This window comes from Ursus americanus, chromosome X (assembly GCF_024610735.1).
Source record: "Ursus americanus isolate L20-20 chromosome X, mUrsAme1.1.p, whole genome shotgun sequence".
Taxonomy (NCBI): domain Eukaryota; kingdom Metazoa; phylum Chordata; class Mammalia; order Carnivora; family Ursidae; genus Ursus; species Ursus americanus.
The window spans coordinates 61,385,484-61,404,931 of NC_142164.1; the positions used below are offsets into that span (position 1 = coordinate 61,385,484).

A 19,448-nucleotide genomic window follows, 5' to 3' on the forward strand; every position below is an offset into this window, starting at 1 on the left:
GAATAATATTCCATTCATCATTCGATAGATATTTGGTTTGTTTCTACTTTTTGATTATTATTTATCATGCTGCTCTGAACGTTCATGTATAAATTTTTGTGTGAGCATGTATTTTGTTTTTTTTGTACCTAGGAGTAGAATTGCTGTGTCATATGGTAACACTGTGTTTAACCAACTATTTTTCAAAGTGGTTGTACCATTTACATTCATATCAGCTGTGTATAAAGGTTCCAGTTTTTGTTGTTCCTAGGTGGCTCAGTTGGTTGAATGTCGGACTCTTGATTTTGGCTCAGGTTATGCTCTTGGGGTTGTGAGATCCAGCCCTGCATGGGACTCTGCACTGGGCGTGGAGCTTGCTTGGCATTCTCTCTCTCCCTTTCCCTCTGCTCCCCCCTACCCCCCACTCATGCTCGATCTCTTCCCCCCCCCCCGTCTTAAAAAAAAAAAGGTTCCAACTTTCCACATCCTCACCAACACCTCCTGTTGTCCATGTTTTTGATTAACCCTTTCTGGTGGGTGTGAAGTGGTATCTTGCAATTATTTTTATCTTGGTAAAGTATGTATTTATCAGTTTAACTTTTAAAATGTGCAATTTAGTGGTGTTAAATACATTTACAATATGTAATAATCGCATGTACCCCAAACTCTTTTATCATTCCAAACAAAAACTTTGTACCCATCTTGATAATTTCTTAAATGGTGTGAGTCAACTGGATATCCATCCACATGTAAAAGAATGAAGGTTGGACTCTTAACTCCTACCATATACAACTTAAAGTGGAGCAAATACCTAAATTTAAGAGATGAAACTATTACAGTTCTTAGGGAAAAACAGGGGCTAATCTTCATGACCTTGGATTTGGCAGTGGTCTCTTAAAGGAGATGTAAAAAACTCAGGCAACAAAGAATAATTTGAACTTCATGTAATTTGAACTTCATGAAAATGAAGAACTTCATGCATCAAAGGATGCTATCAAGAGAGCGAAAAGACAACCACAGAATGGGAGAAAATATTTGCAAATCTTATATCTGATTGATAAGGGTTTAATATCCAGAATACATAAAGTACTCTTAAAACTCAGCAACAAAAAGGCAATTAAAAAATGGACAAGGGACTTGAATAGCTATCCCTTTACTTTAAAAACAATTGTGGTAAAATATGTAACATAAAATTTACCACCTTAACCTTTTTTTAAGTGTGTATATCAGTAGTGTTAAGTACATTTCCATTGTTGTGTAACCAATCTCCAGAGCATTTTCATCTTGAAAAACTGAAACTCTTTTCCCATTAAACAACAACTCCCAATTTTCTGTGGTTTCCCTTTACTTGTTAATCAGTGTCTTTATATTTATAAGTGTTTCTCGAAGACAGCATATAATTGGGTCTTGTTTTTTAATCCTCTCTGACACCTGACTATATCTACAGTGATAATGGGACACACTCTCTTAGTTGATGTATTTAGATCATTCATATTTAAAGTGAAATTTGATAAATAGTTGGATCAATATCTGTCATGTTTGCACCTGTTTTTTTTTTTTAATTTCTCCTTTTTCGTCTTTGGGTTTAATTGAACATTTTATATGATTTCATTTACTTTCCTCTTTTAAATGTTAAATTATACTTCCTAAATTTTTTTTTACTAGTTGCCTTTAGTTTGCAGTATACATTAATATCTTGTTTAAGTCCACTTTTAAATAACACTACAGGTTTCCCCTGCTATTGTAACATAGAACATTCTTATGAAACATTTCATAAGCTGAAATAGCTTACAGTGAAGAAACAATTACCATTAGTTTACATAGAAAAAATTTTGAACATTCCCAGACCTCAAAATAACCTCTTTTAGGCTTTTCTGATACCTTCGTACAGATCTTGCTAATGGATTCACAAAATGAATTAAGATAAAGCACAAATGCTCACAGACACAGTTAAAAGGTGAGAAGCTGGTGTAGTTCCCTGGGGAAGGAGCTTGGCAGTGCCATTATTGCTGCTCAGCATGTGCACTGCCTCTGTAAGAGCTTGCTGCAGAACAAACGCTAAATGTTCTTATCAGTTTTGTCTTCTTTCATAAAAGTGAAAATCCTCTGGATTTCTTTTGGTTAGTGAATAGTACTAATGTAGGTGTTGCATAAAAGTGAAGTGCTGGAGCACCTGGGTGGCTCACTTAGTTAAGCATCTGACTCTTGATTTCAGCTCAGGTCATGATCTCAGGGTGCTGAGATCGAGCCCTGGTAGGCACTGGGTGTGGAGCCTTCTTCAGATTCTCTCTCTCTCCCCTTCTGACCCGCCCACCATCTCTCTCTCTCTCTCTCTCTCTCTCTCTCTCTCTCTCTCTCACACACACACACACACACACATACACACAAACACACAAAAGTGAAGTGGCATACCACAAACTTTAGAAAAGCAGGGGATAACTGTACATCACTTTACAAGCAGTGTAGGTACCTTGTAACAGTATTCTCCGTTCTTATCCTTACTCATAAGCTATAATCACCCAATACATTTTTGCTGTTATTAGTTTGAACAGTTAATTATTGGGTCACTTAAAAATAAAAAACAAAAAATGTTAATTTTACTTTAATTTGTTCCTTCTCTAATGCTCTTCTTTTATGTAGATCTTTGTTTTTGACTTATATAATTTTTTTTCTATCTGAAGAACTTATAATATTTCATGCAAGCCAAGTCTGCTGGTGACAAATTACTTGTTTTTGTTTGTTGAGAAAGACTAGTTTGTTTTCACTTTTGAGGGATCATTTTGCTGGATACATGATTCTAGCTTGGTGTGTGTTTTTTTTCTTTCAACACTTAAAATATTTTATTCCATTCTCTTCTGCTTGGGTGGTTTATGACAACAGATCAGATAAAATGCTTATCTTTGTTCCTCTATAGATAAGGTGTCTTTTTCTCCTGGTTTTTAATATTTTTCTCTCTCTTTGGTTTCTGTTGTTTGCTTATGATATAGCTATGTGTAGGTACTTGGTATTTATCCTGCTTTTGTATTCTCTGTGCTTCCTGCATTTATGGTATCTGTTATTAATTTTGGCAGATTTCCCCACCACTGTTATTTCAAACATTTCTTCTGCTTCTTTCTCCTTTGTATTCTCATTACATGTATTTTACAACTTCTGTAATTGTCCTACAGTTATTAGGTTTTCTGTTGCCTTTTATTTTTTTTTCTCTTTGCACTTCAGCTTGGAAAGTTTCTTCTCTTCTCCTCTTCTCTTCTTTCTTTTCTTTCTTCTTTCTTTCTTTCGTTCGTTCGTTTGTAAAGTTTCTGTTGACCTATCATCAACCTTCACTGTTTCTTCCCTCTTCCAGCTCATTGATTTCTTTCCTTCCCTGGGTCTAGTCTTCTAATGAGCCCATCAAATGCATTCTTTATTTCTTTCACAATGTTTTAGATTTGTAGCATTTCCTTTTATTTGTTTATTACAGTTTTCCTTGCTCTGCTTACTCACGTATTCTTGCATGTTGTCTATTTCTTATTTCTGTCAGTAGAGTCCTTATCATATTAGTCAGAGTTATTTTAGATTCCCCTATCTGATAATTCCAAAAGTCTGTGTCTTACCTAAGTCTGATTCTGATGCTGTCTTTGTTTCTTTAGATTGTGGGTTTTCTTGGTTTGTTTGTTTGTTTGTTTTGAATTTTTTGGAAAGCCAAATACAATGTTTCTCGTAATGGGAATTTAGGTTATTAGGCTTTTAGTGTGAGCTTTTATGTTACTCTGGCTAGGAACTGGGCTTTGTGTTGTTTGCTGTAGCTGTAGGTACTAGAGGATTCATTTCTTTATAATTTCTTTGTTTTAATTATTTTTCTTCCCTGTTGTCTTTCAGTTTTGCTAGTAATTCATTCCTTTTTTTCTTAAGGGCTTAAAATCATGACCCTGAGATTAAGACCTGAGCTGAGATCAAGAGTCAGATGCTTAACTGATTGAGCCATCCAGGTGCCCTGCTAAGAATTCCTTCTTAAATAGAGTCTATATTGGGCTTTCTCATTTGAAATTCAGTTATTATACTGGATCTGTGTTGATGTGGTGATAAGGATTTGGGGAGGGATAATGTTCTATAATCTTATCATTAAATCTTAGTTATTTTTAGAGGTCCTGAGTCCCTGGATTAAGGCCTTCAGAAGTGTTTCTTCTTTTTATTTTTTTAAGATTTTATTCATCTATTTGACAGAGAGAAAGAGAGAGAGAGAGCACACGCACAAGCAGGGGGAGTAGCAGGGGGAAAGGAAGAAGTAGGTACTCCACTGAGCAGGGAGCCCAATGGGGGACTTGATCCCAGGACCCTGGGATCATGACCCGAGCTGAAGGCAGACCTTAACCAACTGAGCCACCCAGGCGTCCCCAGAAGTGTTTCTTAGTCATTCCCCAACCTTAGGTGAGACAGGAACACTAGAGGAGGCTGAGGTTGTCTAATTGCTCTTCCTCTAGGTAGATTATGTCCTATTAGAGTAGTTTACTTTGAGGGCATGACTTTGTTAAGAGAATGCTTTGGATGTATTTCAGTAGGTCTACTTTCCCCTCCTGCTCAGGGCACAAGAAGATTTTCCACAGATTTTAACTGAAAACCTGAAAACCTTATGGGGGCTCCTGGAGGTAAAACCCAGGAAAGTGTCTCCTCCCCAAAAAACTGGGACCCCAGGAATTTTTTTAACTCTCAAATTAATCCATACTTGGCCTCTAACAATTCATCAATTACTGTTAAAGTGTTCCCACACCAGATAAGCTGTATCTGCCTGTCTGGTTTTCTTGGTGGTGATTTGCCCTGTGACCTCAGTTCTCTAAAGGATGTAAGATAAATTATAGATTTTCAGTTTGTTCATATTTTTTCTTATTAGCATAAGAGTAAGGACTTCTAATCCCCTTAAAAGTTGCAGCTGACTGGCTGGGTTTTTTTTGTTTTTTTTTTCCTAAAATAAATGGACTTATGTGAAATGGCATAATTGTCTGTGGCTTTAATTTTGGTGCTCTCCTTTGTTTTAAATGCTTGTGTTAACGCCTTTCAGGTCTTGGTCATTGTGAGGATTAGGTTTTAATTTTAGTTGGAAGCTTTAGGAATTGATTTTATGGTGGTTTGTTTCTTTTACTGTTACCAAGTTCTCTTTAGTTGTTGCTGCATCCAGGGGTATTGTGGTAAGTGCAGTGGTTTAAGCATGAGCAGTAAAACTAGAGAACTCAGGTAATTTCATGTGTGCATGAAGTACTTTATTAAAAAATTCAGGGGCGCCTGGGTGGCACAGCGGTTAAGCATCTGCCTCCGGCTCAGGGCGTGATTCCGGCGTTACGGGATCGAGCCCCACGTCAGGCTCCTCCGCTATGAGCCTGCTTCTTCCTCTCCCACTCCCCCTGCTTCTGTTCCCTCTCTCGCTGGCTGTCTCTATCTCTGTCAAATAAATAAATAAAATCTTTAAAAAAAAATAAAAAAGTCATTCTTTTTTGGATGAGTAATATTCCATTTTATATGTGTGTATATTTGTATATATGTACATATATGCATACACCACATCTTCTTTATCCATTCGTCAGTTGATGGACACTTGGAATGGTTCCATATCTTGGCTATTGTAAATAATGCTTCTATAACCATAGGGGTACATGTATCCCTTTGAGTTAGTGTTTAATATTCTTTGGGTAAATACCTAGTAGTGTGATTGCTGGATCACAGGTAGATCTATTTTTAACTTTTTGAGGAACCTCCTTACTGTTCTCTAGACTGGCTGCACCAGTTTGCATTCCCAACCAACAATGCATGAGGGTTCCTTTTTCTGCATATCCTTGCCACCACTTGTTTCTTCTGTTTTTGAATTCAGCCATTTTGACAGGTATAAGGTGATATCTCATTATAGTTTTGATTTGTATTTCCCTGATGATGAGTGATGAGGAGCATCTTTTTTTGTCTTTTGACCATCTGGATGTCTTATTTGTAGAAATGTCTGTTCATCATGTCTTCTGCCCTTTTTAAAATTGGATTATTTGTTTTTGGGTGTTGTATAAGTTCTTTATATATTTTGGATACTAACCCTTTATCAGATGTCATTTGCAAATGTCTTCTCCCATTCCTTAGGTTGCCTTTTAGTTTTGTTGATGGTTTACTTTGCTGTGCAGGAGCTTTTCATTTTGATGAAGCCCAGTAGTTTATTTTTGCTTTGTTTCCCTTTCCTCAGGAGACCTATCTAGAAAAATGTTGCTACGGCCAATATCAGGGACTTTACTACTTTTGCTTTCTTCCAGGATTTTAATGGTTTCCTGTCTTCCATTTAGGTCTTTTATCCATTTTGAAATTATTTTTGTGTGTGGTGTAAGAAAGTGGCCCAGTTTCATTCTTTTGCATGTACCTGTCATGTTTTCCCAACACAATTTGTTGAAGAGACTGTCCTTTTCCCATTGGATGTTCCTTTCTGCTTTGTCGAAGATGAATTGACTGTATGGTTGTGGGTTTATTCCTGGGCTTTCTATTCTATTCTGTGTTTCTATTTTTTGTGCCAGTACCATACTGTTTTGAGAACTACACCTTTGTAATATAACTTGATATCCTGAATTGTGATACCCCCAGCTTTATTTTTCTTTTTTAAGATTGCTTTGGCTTCTTGTCTTGTCCATTTTTGCCATTCTAATGGGCGTAAAGTGGTATCTCAATGTGGTTTTGATTTATTTTTTTTAAATAATATTTATTTTGTTATATTAGTCACCATACAGTACATCCCCAGTTTTTGATGCAATGTTCCATGATTCATTACTTACATATAACACCCAGTGCACCATGTAATATGTGCCCTCCTTAATACCCATCACTGGCCTGTTGCAGTGCCCCACCCCCTCCCTTCTGAAGCCCTCAGTTTGTTTCCCAGAGTGCATAGTCTCCCATGGTTCATTCCCCCTATTGTTTACCCTCCCTTCATTCTTCCCTTTCTTCTCCTACCAATCTTCCTATTTCTTATGTTCCATAAATGAGTGAAACTATATAATTGTCTTTCTCTGCTTGACTTATTTCACTTAGCATTATCTCATCCACTCCCGTCCATGTTGCTGCAAATGTCGTGTAATCGTTCTTTCTGATGGCTGAGTAATATTCCATGTATATATGGACCACATCTTCTTAATTGTGGTTTTGATTTGAATTTCCCTGATGGCTAATGATTTTGAACACTTTTTTGTGTGTCTGTTGGCCATTTGTATGTCTTCTTTGGAGAAGTATCTGTTCATATCTTCTGCCCATTTTTCGATTTGATTATTTGTTTCTCGTGTATTGAGTTTGAGAAGTTCTTTGTAGATCTTGGATACCAGTCTTTTATCTGTAGTGTCATTTGCAAATATCTTCTCCCATTCCGTGTGCTGCCTCTTAGTTTTTTTGACTGTTTCATTGGCTGTGCAGAAACTTTTTATCTTGATGAAGTCCCACAAGTTCATTTTATTATTTGTTTCTCTTGCCTTTGGAGATACGTCATGAAAAAAGTTGCTGTGGCCAATGTGAAAGAGGTTGCAGCTTATGTTCTCCTCTATGATTTTGACGGATTCCTGTCTCACATCGAGGTCTTTCATCCATTTGGAGTTTATCTTTGTGTATGGTGTGTGAGAGTGGTCAAGTTTCATTCTTTTGCATGTAGCTGTCCAGTTTTCCCAGCACCTTTTATTGAAGAGACTGTCTTTTTCCACTGGATGTTTTTTCCTGCTTTGTCAAAGATTAGTTCCCCAAGGAGCCAAGGGTCCATTTCTGGGTTCTCTATTCTGTTCCATTGGCCTGTGTGTCTGTTTTCGTGCCAGTACCATGCTGTCTTTGTGATCACAGCTTTGTAGTATAGCTTGAAATCTAGCAGTGTGATGTCCCCAGCTTCCTTTTTCCTTTTCAACAATTCCTTGGTGATTCGGGGCCTTTTCTGGTTCCACACAAATTTAAGGGCTGTTTGTTCCAGTTCTTTGAAAAACATCATCGGTATTTTGATCGGGATGGCATTGAAAGTGTAGATTGCTCTGGGTAGCATAGATATTTTAAGTATGTTTATTCTTCTGATCTATGAGCATGGAATATTTTTCCAACTTTTTATGTCTTCTTCAGTGTCTTTCAAGAGTGATTTGTAGTTTCTAGAATATAGATCTTTTATGTCTCTGGTTAAGTTAATTCCTAGATAACGTATGCTTTTTGGTGCTATTGTAAATGGAATGGATTCCCTAATTTCTCATTCTTTAGTCTCATTGTTCGTGTATAGAAATGCAACTGATTTCTGAGCATTGATTTTGTATCCCGCCACATTACTGAATTGCCCTATAAGTTCTAGTAATTTGTGGGTGGAGTCGTTTGGGTTTTCCATATAGAGTATCATGTCATCTGCCAAGAGAGACAGTTTGACTTCTTCTTTGCCGATTTGGATACCTTTGATCCCTTTTTGTTGTCTGATTGCTGTTGCAAGGACTTCTAGTACTACGTTGAATAATAATGGCGAGAGTGGGCATCCTTGTCGTGTTCCTGATCTTAAGGGAAAGGCTTTCAGCTTTTCCCCATTGAGAATGATATTCGCTGTAGGCTTTTCATAGATGGCTTTTGTGAACTTGAGGAATGTACCCTCTATCCCTACACTTTGAAGGGTTTCAATCAGGAAAGGATGCTGTGTTTTCTCAAATGCTTTTTCTGCCTCTATTGAGAGGATCATATGATTCTTGGCTTTTTTTCTTATTGATATAATCTATTAGATTTGCGAATGTTGAACCACCCTTGCATCCCAGGGATGAATCCCACTTGGTCATGATGGATAATCCTTTTAATGTACTGTTGGATCCTATTAGCTAGGATCTTGTTGAGAATTTTGGCATCCATATTCGTCAGGGAAATCGGTCTGTAATTCTCCTTTTTGATGGGGTCTTTGCCTGGTTTGGGGATCATTGATCTCTGCTCTAATCTCCATCACCTGCCTTCTCGTGTGTGGGTTAGGCCTGTTCTTCTGTTCCAGCTCCAGCTTCTTGAGGTAAGAATATAAAACCTGCATTTTAGATTTTTCTATTCTTTTTTTTTTTTTAAGATTTTATTTATTTATTCGATAGAGACAGCCAGCGAGAGAGGGAACACAAGCAGGGGGAGTGGGAGAGGAAGAAGCAGGCTCATAGCGGAGGAGCCCGATGTGGGACTCGATCCCATAACACCGGGATCACGCCGTGAGCCGAAGGCAGACGCTTAACCGCTGTGCCACCCAGGCGCCCCAGATTTTTCTATTCTTTTGAGTGAGGCTTGGATGGCTATGTATTTTCCCCTTAGGACCGCCTTTGCAGTGTCCCATAGGTTTTGGACTGATGTGTTTTCATTTTCATTGTTCTCCAATAATTGCTTAATTTCCTTCTTAATTACCTGGTTTGCCCAATCGTTCTTGAGCAGGGTGGTTCTGAGTTTCCAAGTGTTTGAGTTTCTTCCAAATTTTTCCTTGTGATTGAGTTCCAATTTCAAAGCATTGTGGCATGAGAATATGCAGGGAATAATCTCAGTCTTTTGGTATCATTTGAGACCTGTTTTGTGACCTAGTATATGGTCTGTTCTGGAGAAAGTTCCATGTTCATTTGAAAAGAATGAGTATTCTTTTGTTCTGGGGCGTAGTGTTCTGTATATATCTATGAGGTCCATCTGGTCCTGTCATCCAAAGCTCTTCTTTCTTTGTTGATTTTCTGCTTAGGTGATCTGTCTGTTGCTGAGAGCGGAGTGTTCAGATCCCCTACTATTAACGTATTATTATCTATACGTCTCTTTATTCTGGTAAAGAGTTGGCTTGTGTATCTAACTACTCCCCTGTTGGGGGCATAGATATTTATAATTGTCATATCCACTTGTTGGATACATCCTTTAAGAATAATATAGTGTCCTTCTGTATCTCTTACTACAGTCTTCAGTTTAAAATCTAATCTGTCTGATATGAGAATTGCTACCCCAGCTTTCTTTTGAGGTCCATTGGCATGAAAAATGGTTCCCCATCCCTTCACTTTCAGTCTGGATGTATCTTAAGGTTCAAAATGAGACTCTTGTAGACAGCAAATGGATGGGTCATGCTTTTTTATCCAGTCTGCAACCCTGTTTTGTTTTATGGGAACATTTAGGCCATTCACATTGAGAGTGATTATTGAGAGAGATGATTTTAATGATGTCATGTTGCCTGTGAAGTCTTTGTTTCTGTAGATTGCAAATTTCTGTTCTGTATCACTCTTGGGGTCTTTTTACTTTTATAGAACTCCCCTCAATATTTCTTGTAGGGCTGGCTTGGTGGTCACATATTCTTTCAGTTTCTGCCGGTCTTGGAAGCTCCTTGTCTCTCCATCAATTCTGAATGACAGCCTTGCTGGATAAGGGATCCTTGGCTGGATGTTCTTCTCAGAGCTTTGAAAATACCTTGCCAACCCTTCCTGGCCTGACAGGTCTCTGTAGACAGGTCTGACATTATTCTGATATTTTCCCCTCTGTACGTAAGGATTTTCTTCCCCCTGGCCGCTTTCAATACTGTATCCTTGCATCTAATATTTGCAAAATGCACTATGACGTGATGTGGTGTGGGTCTGTTTCATTAATCTTGGGAGGGGTCCTCTCTGCCTCTTGGACACGAATGCTTGTTTCCTTTGCCAGATTAGGGAAGTTCTCAGCTACAGTTTGTTCAGATATCTCTTCTAGACCTCTCTCTTTCTCTACCCCCTCAGAGATGCTGATGATTCTGACATTGGAATGTTTCATTGAGTCAGTAATATCCTGTAATCTACATTCTTGAGATTGGATTTTTTTGAGCCAAGTTTCCGTTTTTACCTTCTCTTCTACCATCCCATCTTCCAATTCACTAATTTGTTCTTCTGCCTCATTTACCCTGGCTGTCAGAGAATCTAGTTTAGACTGTGTTTGATTCATAGCATTTTTAATTTCTGCCAGATTCGCTCTCATTTCTGCCCTTGGAGATTCTATATTCTCGTTAATATTTTTTTCAAGCCTACACGTCATCTTGACCATTGTTATTCTGAACTCCATTTCTGACAATTCGGTTATATCCATATCCATCAGTTCTGTGGCAGAGGCTACAGTCTCTTTGTCCTTTCTTTGCTGAGGGTTCCTCCTCCTTGTCATTCTGATGAGGAGAGGTTGCGGGGATGCACAGAGCCCAAATTATTGACCGGGACCCAGGCAGTGTGCATTTGTTTTATATGGACCTTAGGGATGTGGGCTTCTTGATTTTTCAGTCTGCCTTCTGGGGGAGGGGCCTGCCGCGTTGATACTCAGGCAACCCTGTTTGGGTAGAGTAGCCCCATCACTTGCGAGGGGGGATGGGGATGGGCACAATGTGAACTGGTATTTTTGGGGTTTTGTTCTCTGGCGCATTTCCCTGGCGGTTTTCTGTGCCTCTTCTGAGAGTCAGAGCAGCAGTGGCCATATCCTAGCCTCTGTCTCAGAACAGAGAGATCACTGTCTGCTCTCCACTGAGCTCTCCTGGCAACTTTAACTCTGTTTCCATCAGTGCTCCTAAAAACCCCGCAGCGTCCTGGGATGTGTACCCCACAGCCACTCTTCCATCTCTCGCTTCCAGTGCTGGTACGTCTCTGTCCTTTGTGCTTCTAACACCGCCAGCCGCCCCTGGTTCCCGCGTGCGCTCCCGAGCTCCCTGTTTCGGTGTGGTTCACGCGCGCTCCGGAGCGCTGGTTTTCCAGCTGGTCGTGCGTGGGCTTCAGAGCTCCTGGTTTTAGTCTAGTTCGAGTTTGCGCTCTGGAGATCTGGTTTTCAGTTTGGACACACACGCTCCCGAGCTCCCGGTTTCAGTCCGGTTCCAATGAGCGCTCCGGAGTTCTGGTTTTCAGTCTGGTTGCGCGCACATTCCCGGGCTCACGGTCTCAGTCTGCTTTCCTGCTGGTGCCAGCCCGCCAGTCCGCGAGTTCGGCCCACTTCCCAGTGCAGGTGGCTACTCCTTCCCACTGTCTGAGCGCGGCGGCTCCCTCCCCCTTCTGTTTGTCTTCCGATATCTGTTTGCTGATTCACAGCTCCTCGCTTTGTACCTCAATAATCAGCGCTGGAGATGTTCATTCGTAGAGATCCAGATGTATCTTCCTACGTCTTGAGCTGATTTCGTGGGTGTTCAGGATGATCTGGTATATATCCATCTCGATTCAGGGGACCACCTGTGAAAGGGTCCCCTACTCCTCTGTCATCTTTTTCCCCCTCCATGAGAAAAATAGGTATTAACTCTTAATTGTTTCGTAGAATTTGCCTGTGAAGCCGTCTGGTCCTGGACTTGTGTTTGTTGGAATTTTTTTGATTACTGATTGAATTTCTTTCCTGGTTATTGGTCTGTTCAAATTTTCTGTTTCTTCCTGTTTCAGTTTTGGTAATTTTTATGTTTCTAAAGAATTTATCAATTTGTTGTGGGTTGTCTAATCTGTTGGGATTATGATTTTTCATAATCTGTTAGTTGTATTTTTCTGGTGTTGGTTGTTATTTCTTTTCGCTCATTTATGATTTTAGTAATTGGAGTCCTTTTTTTTTTCCTTGATAAGTCTGTCTAGAGGTTTATCAATTTTGTTGATATTTTTAAAGATCCAGCTCATGGTTTCATTGATCTCTTCTATTGTTTTGTTGTTGTTGTTTCTATATCGTTTATTTCTGCTCTAATCTTTATTTCCTTCTGCTGGTTTTAGGTTTTGTTTGTTTTTCTTTTACTAGCTCCTTTAGGTGTAAGGTTAGGTTGTTTATTTGAGATTTTTCTTGCATCTTGAGATATTCCTGTATTGCTAAAAACTTTCCTCTTGGGGCGCCTGGGTAGCGCAGTCGTTAAAGCGTCTGCCTTCGGCTCCGGGCGTGATCCCGGCGTACCGGGATCGAGTCCCACATCGGGCTCCTCTGCTGTGAGCCTGCTTCTTCCTCTCCCACTCCCCCTGCTGTGTTCCCTCTCTCGCTGGCTGTCTCTCTGTCACATAAATAAATAAAATCTTTAAAAAAAAAAACAAAAAAAAAAAACAAAAAAAACTTTCCTCTTAGAACCACTTTTGCTTCCTCCCAGAGGTTTTGGACCATTGTGTTTTCATTTTCCTTTGTTTCCATGTCTTGTTTTATTTCTTCTTTGATTTCTTGGTTGACCCATTCATTGTTTAGTAGCATGTTATTTAACCTCCATGTATTTCTGGTCTTTCCAAATTTTTTCTTGTGGTTGGCTTCTAGTTTCATAGTGTTGTGGTTAGAGAATATGTATGGTATGACTTTGATCTTTTTAATTATTTGGGGCTTTTTTGGGTGCTGATGCGAGGAGAAGTTGTTTTATTATTAAAATCATATGGAAATTAAAATTTAATGGTATTTCCTTCAGGGTTTTAAATTCTTTAAATTTGGTAGATGAAGCTGTAGCTTTTAGTCCGTATTGATTCATGTGGCTCTAGTTCATTTAATTGCTGTATAGTATTTTGTTTTGTGAACATATAATCTATTTGTTATTTTTTTTGTGTTTGTGTGAATAATTGGTTTATTTCCAAATTTTCTCTCATGTAAGCAGTGCTGTGGTTTGTCTGTTCTTTGTTCATATCTTTAGCGGCTATGTGCAACACAAACTTTCTAATAACTTTATAATATTTGCCTGATATAGCAGGCCTTTTTAAGATATTTACCATTTTAACCATTTCTAAGTATATGATTCATTGCCTTTAGGTACATATATTTGCATTCTTGCACAATCATTACACTCTCCATTTCCAGAACTTTTTCGTCTTTTCCAACACAAAACAATACCCATTAAATAGTAAATGTGTATTACTTCCCCCTTCCAGTCCTGTAATGTGCTTTCTGTCCCTATAAATTTGACTATATTAGGAACTTCAACTATGTGGAGTTACACAGTATTTGTCCTTTTGCTGTGTTTGGTTTATTCATTTAGTATGTTTTCAGAGTTCATTTATATTATAGCATGTATCAGAATTTCATTCCTTTTTGGGGAGTATCATTCCTTTTATTTCACATATCTGTTGTGTTTTATTTTTCCATTTATCTCTCTTTGACAGATTTTGGTTATTTGTACCTTTTGGCTGTTATAAATAATGCTGGTATGAGTGTTGGTGTGTACGTCCCAGCTTTCATTTCTTTTAGATACATACTTGGAGGTGGAATTACTGGGTCATATGGTAATGCCATATTTAACTTTTTGAAGTAATACCATACTGGTTTTCTGTAGTGCATGAACCATTTGATATTCCTGCCAGCAGTACATTCAGGGTTCCAATTTCTCCACTTCCTCATCAAGACTTATTTCTGTTTTTTTGTAATATAAATGGGTGTGAAATGATATCTTATTTTGGTTTTGATTTGCTTTTCCCTAATGATTAGCAATGTAGAGCCTCTTTTTGTGAGCTCATTGGATATTTGTACATCTTTTTTTCTTGAGAAATGTCTATTTAAGTCATTTGCTTATTTATAAGTCTGTTTTTTTGTTGTTGAGTTCTCGGATTTTCTTATTTATTTTGGATACCAATACCATTTCAGATATATGATTTAGAAATATTTTCTCATGTTCTCTGGGTTGTGTTTTCAATCTCTTGGTGGTGTCCTTTGATGCACAAAAGGTATTCATTTTGATGAAATCCAGTTTGTCTATTTTTTTTTCTTTTGTTGCATTTTACTTTTGGTGTCATATTCATGAAATGTTCATGAAATACAATGTCATGAAGATTTTTTCCTATGTTTTCTTCCAGTAATTTAATAGTTTACGTACTATGTTTAGTTCTTTGATTTTTCTGTGTTAATTTTTATATGTGATATCAGGCAAGGGTCCACCTTCATTCTTTAGCATGTGGATATCCAGTTTTCCCAGTACTATTTTTTGAAAGAACCACCCTTTCTCAATTGAATTATCTTGACACCCTTGTTGGAAATCATTGACCATATCTACACAAGGGCTTAGTTTTGAGTTTTCTGTTCCATTGGTCTATATGTTTGTCCTTATGTTGATACCACACTGTTTTGATTATATTAGCTCTGCTGTTAGTTTTGAAATCAAGAAATGTGAGTTCTCCAGCTTACTTTTTTTTCATGATTGTTTTGGTTTTTTGGAATTCCATGAGCTTCTCCATGAATTTTAGGATGGGTTTTTCTATTTTTGCAGAAAATGCTGTTGGATTTTGATAGGAGTTGTAATGAATCTCTAGGTCGTTTGTGTATAATTGTTATTTTAACAATATTAACTTTTTCTGACCCATCAACACAGTGTATCTTTCCATTTATTTGTGTCTTTAATTTTTTTCAGCAGTGAAAACAGTGCTGTTTTACAATTTTCAGTGTATAAATCTTTTGCCACCTTGGTTAAATTAATTCTAAAATATTTAATTGTTTTCAGTGCTATTGTAAATGGAATTGTTTTCTTAATTTCCATTTTGGACTGTTAATTGTTAGTGTGTAGAAATGCAGCTGGTTTTTGTGTGTTGAATTTGTATACACTAACTTTACTGAACTTGTTTATTAACAGTCTCAGAATTTTTTTTGTGATATATTTAAGGTTTTCTCCATAATAAGGAGCCATTGTGTGAACAGAAATAATGTAACTCTTTCCAGTTTAGATAATAATATTTTTATCAATGCTATTTTAAGCAATCATGAAGTGAACAAAAATTTTAAATTACTTACCATTCATTTTTCTATAAAAAAACCATTTTGGTCAATGTGATCATACCAATTATATAAGCAAATTTCAGAGACTGTGTGGTCCATTGTTGTGTCTTAAACACAGCAGCCCATCTATGGGAACAGATAGATGAATGAGTTAAAAGTGATAAATAGTTTTGTAAGACATTATCATTGAAGAAGTGTGGGTAATGAATACACAGAATCTTAGAACTGCATGTGAATCTACATTTATCTCATAATAAAAAATTCAATTTAAGATGTGGCTAGTTCCTGTATGCATAAACATCTCCAAAATAATAGTACAAAAGAATACACATAAAATATTTGGAATTCCAGTTCCTCATGGAAAAAAATAAAGTAGTAAAACATTCAAAGGAAAGAACACAGCTTGTAGTTAAGAATACTGACATTAGGATTCAAAATTTGTCTAAAATCTAGTCATTCATGATATGGTTAGTTTACAGGAAGAATTAAATTTTTTTTGATCCACTTGCAGATAGGCGCGTCAGATTTCACAAGTCATCTGTATCAAGCCACTGTTGAAATTGTGTGACGGTAAGCATGAAGGCCGAACACATTGTTCCTCAGTGGAGATTTTTAAGTACTCTTCAAGGATGGTTTTAAGGACTGACTTAGCATCTAAAGTTAAGAAATGTATATTAGTACTGGTTGAGTCAGCTTCACATTTTGGTAGAGGGAGGAAGAGAGTAACAACTGTGTCTATATTTAATAAATATCATTTGTAATAGTTCATAGTTACAAAACTGGTAAGTTAATGTGTGTGGTTTTGCCTTAGGAAGATTGTTCACTTTACAAAAGGATTGATAAATGTTGGCTTTTTAAATAGTTGGTTTTGGTGTATTTAAAATACCATTTCCACAAATGAGACTTAGACAATTACAAGGATCATCTCTAAAGTGTGATTCTAAAAATGAGACAGATTTAAAAAACTGACATCAGAGCTTTTATATGCAGATGAGTATTTCCCTTCTAAGTATTAGCTGTAGGAGGCCATGCTGATACCAGTGATGTCATTCCTGAGGACATTTTAAGAACTCTCCTTTTGTAACCCATTTAGAAGTCAAGCAAGAAAAGAAATATTCAGGAATACTTCACATTTTAGCAAAAACTAATTTTACCCAACTTGATAGCTCACCACATTTGATTATAAATGACATTTGGTTATTTGCAAAAATCACATATACCCTCAAAGAGAGAAGATTTTTCAAATATATGGGCAAATTTTTTTAAGTATCAAAAATTTTTTTTTACCACTTGGCTTCTACCTGGTCTCATAATTTATAATATAACACAAACATGTTTATGTCTAAAAGTACTATCCTTCACAGAAGGAAAGATTTCTACTGATAGTATCCAACTGTTTTAATTTTTACATCTGGCGATACTAATATTAACGGGTTATGCTGATTTATCCATAGTCCTACACTTGATCTTAGCCAAAAGGCCGAGAAGCGATTGATTTATCCATAGTCCTGAACTCAGCTACAGTATGAATTCATGTGATCGCTGGCTTTGTGGTCGTATTTCTGTGAGTTCTAGGAATGAGTGAGACAATCGTTATTCTGCCAGTTTGCTATACTCTTTTCTAAAGAACAACTTTTTTGCTCTTTGTAATCTGTTGATGGGCCAATATGTAGAATGACATCATTCGTGCTTAGTTTTGAATTTTGGTTATAAGGAATTTTGTGTGCCATTGATAGACATGTAACATCTTTTGCTCTGGTTCCATTTTCTAATTTAAGATTAAGGACTTTGAGTAACTCGACAATTTTTCATATATCTAAGTGTTTTTGAAAGCAAGGTTATGGCAAAAAGTAGAAATTACACCAAGTTTTGGTACCTTTATTCTAGAGACAAGTTTGTTTCAAAATTTTGTAAAAACAAAACAAAAAAACCCTCTTCATCAAAACAAAACCACCAAAATCCCGTGCAGTAGTATGTGTGTTGTATCTCATTCTTTTTCCTTCCCTTAATATTCTGGGTTCTCTCTAGCTAAACGTAGGAAAATGGTGCAGAGGGGACTGTTGGCCTTGGGGTGGGCCCAGTGCACTGCTTGAATGGGGATGGTGCCTGCCCAGGAAGCACCAACACAGCTGTTAACCCATTCAGTGTTTTAATTTGCATTCTGTTGATTATTAGTGAGGTTGTAGTGCTCTTTCTCCCAATTTTTTGTTACCCGGTTGTATTCCCTTTTTATTTATTTATTTATTTATTTATTTATTTATTTATTTATTTATTTATTTGTCTGTCTTTTTTTTTTTTAATTAATGATTTTTTATTATGTTAGTCACCATACAGTACATCCCCGGTTTCCTATGTAAAGTTCGATGATTCATTAGTTGCATATAACACCCAGTGCACCATGCAATACGTGCCCTCCTTACTACCCATCACCGGTCTATCCCATTCCCCCAACCCCCTCCCCTCTGAGGCCCTCAGTTTGATTCTCATAGTCCATAGTCTCTCATGTTTCATTCCCCCTTCTGATTACCCCCCCTTTCTTTATCCCTTTCTTCCCCTACCAATCTTCCTAGTTCTTATGTTCCATAGATGAGAGAAATCATATGATAATTGTCTTTCTCTGCTTGACTTATTTCACTTAGCATTATCTCCTCCAGTGCCGTCCATGTTGCAGCAAATGTTGAGAATTCGTTCTTTCTGATAGCTGAGTAATATTCCATTGTATATATGGACCACAACTTTTTATTCCAGTTATCTGTTGAAGGGCATCTCGGCTCCTTCCACAATTTAGCTTTTGTGGACATTGCTGCTATGAACATTGGGGTGCATATGGCCCTTCTCTTCACTACGTCTGTATCTTTGGGGTAAACACCCAGTAGTGCAATGGCTGGATCATAGGGTAGCTCAATTTTTAACTTTATAAGGGACCTCCACACTGTTTTCCAGATTGGCTGTACCAACTTGCATTCCCGCCAACAATGTAGGAGGGATCCCCTTTCTCCACATCCTCTCCAACAATTGTTGTTTCTTGCCTTGTCTATTCTTGCCATTCTAACTGGCATAAGGTGGTATCTCAGTGTGGTTTTGATTTGAATTTCCCTGATGGCTAATGATTTTGAACATTTTTTCATGTGTCTGTTAGCCATTTGTATGTCTTCATTGGAAAAGTATCTGTTCATATCTTCTGCCCATTTTTTGATTTGTTTATTTGTTTCTCGTGTATTGAGTTTGAGAAGTTCTTTGTAGATCTTGGATACCAGTCTTTTATCTGTAGTGTCATTTGCAAATATCTTCTCCCATTCCGTGGGCTTCCTCTTAGTTTTTTTGACTTTTACCTTGGCTGTGCAGAAGCTTTTTATCTTGATGAAGTCCCATAAGTTCATTTTATCTTTTGCTTCTCTTGCCTTTGGGGATGTGTCATGAAAAATGATGCTTTGGCCGATGTCATAGTGGCTGCTGCCTATGTTCTCCTCTAGAATTTTGATGGATTCCTGTCTCACATCGAGGTCTTTCATCCATTTGGAGTTTATTTTTGTGTATGGTGTGAGAGAGTGGTCAAGTTTCATTCTTTTGCATGTAGCTGTCCAATTTTCCCAGCAGCATTTATTGAAGAGACTGTCTTTTTCCCACCGGATGTTTTTTCCTGCTTTATCAAATATTAGTTGCCCAAAGAGCCGAGGGTCCATTTCTGGGCTCTCTATTCTGTTCCATTGGTCTATGTGTCTGTTTTTGTGCCAGTACCACGCTGTCTTTGTGATCACAGCTTTGTAGTACAGCTCGAAATCTGGCATTGTGATGCCCCCAGCTTTGTTTTTCCTTTTCAACCGTTCCTTGGAGATTCGGGGCCTTTTCTGTTT

At 37.6% G+C, this 19,448-nt stretch overlaps 1 protein-coding gene and 1 pseudogene across 7 annotated transcripts in view; one reads left to right on the forward strand and one right to left on the reverse strand.

Annotated features, from left to right (window-relative positions):
• ATRX (ATRX chromatin remodeler) overlaps window positions 1–19,448 on the forward strand; it is a 331,172-nt gene that overhangs the window by 46,595 nt on the left and 265,129 nt on the right. The window lies entirely within an intron of this gene.
• LOC123794873 (U2 spliceosomal RNA) lies at window positions 16,938–17,086 on the reverse strand (annotated as a pseudogene).